General features: G+C 38.5%; 1 long non-coding RNA gene across 1 annotated transcript; it reads right to left on the bottom strand.

Annotated features, from left to right (window-relative positions):
• Nucleotides 1–602: 602 nt before the first annotated feature.
• Nucleotides 603–1,057, bottom strand: LOC115765517. The gene is made up of 2 exons (XR_004018122.1): nucleotides 958–1,057; nucleotides 603–906 (listed from the first exon to the last, which is right to left on the bottom strand). It is a non-coding gene; the product is annotated as an uncharacterized LOC115765517 (long non-coding RNA).
• Nucleotides 1,058–2,904: the final 1,847 nt, after the last annotated feature.

Below are 2,904 nucleotides of genomic sequence, written 5' to 3'. Positions count from 1 at the left end.
CCACAGCAAGGACCACAGCCAGTGGCAGCAGAAGAGTAGAGAGCAGTACCCAGTACCCAGAACAAAAACTCCATACCCAAACACTTATGTGGGTGTGGTGTGTGTGTGTATGTGTGTGTGGCAGTTAGCTAGTGCTTGACAGCTTGGCAAACAGTTAAATAAAGTTGGCAGCTCTCCCGCTTTGTGGCCGGGTGACTGTTATCCTTGCATGGCAGTTAGCATGAGTACTTAATACTGAATGTGCACGATTTTGGCTCTATAACGAACTTTTGGCGAGATCCAACTGAAGCTCTATTTGAAAGTTTAAGGATCGCTTCTATATTTGCAAATAAAAAAGAAAATATTTTTCCCTGGCACATTTACATTTATACACACACAGAGGTGCGCGTCCATAAGCAGGCCAGCATAATTAGATTGCCGAGTTAATCTAATAAGGGTAATGTGATTATTTGTAGCTTAAATAAATTTATGAAAAACGTGTAAACAAGAGTGGCCACTATTATATGTTTTTTGTCACAATTTAAAGCTCGCATGAATTACTGAACATTTCAGGAAGTATTGTACCAGATCCCCTCCCTACTACATTATATTCAAAGTGCTTATACGAATTCTTACATTCCTTTAATTTGATAGCATTTCAATGTGATTTGTGTTTCAAGCCAAAAATACGTTTGTGCAGCCCCCCGGCATCCCAGAACCATTTTTTATAGTGTAGAGTCGGGATTTCGGATTTAGCAAGAGGGTCCACAGCTGCTGCAACAACCACCGCAAGGGCCACAGGCACTGCCGCCGCAGCAACCGAAGCAGGGTCCTGTCGCATAGCACGGACCGCAAACATTAGGTCCAAAACATCCGCCGCCGCAGGGTCCACAGCAGCCACCGCAAGGTCCACAACACATGATTGCTCTGAAAATTATATTTCGAAATTATTTAATATATTTTTCTATTTTAGCTTACCTGAAAACCAAAGCAAATTGAGACTACGAATAGAATTTAGGTGTTACTGCCTAGGCTTGATGTGTAAGAATGAGGCCTTCTGGAAATAGTCAAGTACGCCCGGGCTGAGGGGATGGATTTTTCAGAGACGACTTGATGTGTGTAAGATTCATTGAAACTGGATATTTAAATATATCCATTTGCCAATTATTTGGATAAATATTATGCCAGCTATTCACACTAAGATCAAGAAAAATGAAAGCTAAGCTTCGAATGTGCGCATTTTTAGAAATCTACTAATCCAACAGCAGAACTTATTAACTCGACTTATCGCTCGCGTACTTGCACTGCGGCAGCTGGATTTTTCTCTTGCCATTTAATTGTTGACAAAATTTCGAGTCCCATTGCAATTTCAGGGCACACAATAGAGCGCTAATGAATATGAATAACAAGAAACTCGAATGTGGCGACACGCACACAACTTGACAACAACAAACAGGCAAACAAACAGACAGAGAGACAGTTGGACAGGCATACAAAGCACTCGGAGCCGGGGACAAACTACTTACTTACTTACGAGTACTTTTGCCCACTTATGTGGGGCAACGGCAAACAAAGTTATGCGGCAAGTTGAGCCATTTGTTGTTGTTATTGTCCGCACTATGCAACTGTCTTTTCGCATAATGTCGCTGGTTGTTAAAGTTGCCTCCTTTTTTGCGCTGTGTAGTGCACAACTCACATAAATTACGCGCCAGCAAAAGTCACAGAATGTCAAATGCAGCAAACAAAAAAAAAAAAAGAATAGTATAAGAGACAAGAAAAACTAAAATAAACGAAAAGGCAACCAAATTGCAACGACTACACAAAAAGTGCAGCAAAAGTAAAAATGACGATTGCCCGCGGCTGAGTCATCGTTGGAGGCCCAACTCTAGGGCCAGTGCTCCACAGTTTTGGCAGCTTTACGCCAGGAAATGCAACCAATTTGTAGGAAGCGTCTGCACCTCCTTTGTCTCCCTGGCCGTGGGGTTTCGTGGTTGTGGCCAGACTCGCGGCTCGATATGGCCTTCAAAACTGACAGCCAAGCGACAGCAGCCGTGGGCTCCAAAAAATACACGCACACAAAAAAACTAACTATGATTTATGGCACAGGAAATCGCAATAGAAAGTTTGCCAGCAGTGCGAATATGCCGCCAATTAAATTGTTGAAAATATTAAGAGCTTGCATAGAGATTTCGCATGTAAGGAACAAGAACAGGAACAGGAACAGGAAAAGACGACTGTAGGGAGCTCAAAATGCGATAAAATATTTTATATATTAAAAGTGAAAAAGTAGGTTAAACACTTCTATGTTTTAATCATAATATTAATATAGATTTAAATATTGAAGAATTTCTTATAAGCAAATCAGCATTAGGTGAACTTTACTTTGTAGCTGTCCTTTATTTTCTTGCATATAGATTGCGCATGTCAATATTTATTTCAACATGCGAAGTGAAATATTAGGTTAAAGACTTTCATTTTTTGATCATAATTTTAATTTATTAATCATAATTATTATATATTGAAGAATTAAAAAAAAAAAAAAGAAATCATAATCATAATATTGAGATAGATTTATTTATTATAGACTTTCTTATAAGAAAGCTTTGTACAAGTCCTTTATTTTCTTGCATAAGGATTTCGCATGTCAATATTTATTTCAATATGCGATTGTTTATTAAAAGGAAATTTTATTAAAATAAAATTCTTGATATTGATTGAAGAATTCCTTATAAGATAATCTGCTTTAGCTGTGCCTAATTTTATACCCGTCCGTTTTGTTCATCTGCCCTTATAAACTTCTCAGTTTACAGTTGGAGCGAAAGTATGCTGCCTTATAAATTACAAAGTTGCCGGAAAATAAACGAACCGAAATCGTACATCGACTTGGAAAACTCATCGAATATTTGGTTTATTTTTTTGTTGTTG

Source organism: Drosophila novamexicana, unplaced genomic scaffold, assembly GCF_003285875.2.
Source record: "Drosophila novamexicana strain 15010-1031.04,08,12 unplaced genomic scaffold, DnovRS2.1 tig00000974-arrow-arrow-pilon, whole genome shotgun sequence".
Classification (NCBI taxonomy): Eukaryota; Metazoa; Arthropoda; class Insecta; order Diptera; family Drosophilidae; genus Drosophila; species Drosophila novamexicana.
This window is presented reverse-complemented; position numbering and strand designations above follow the sequence as displayed.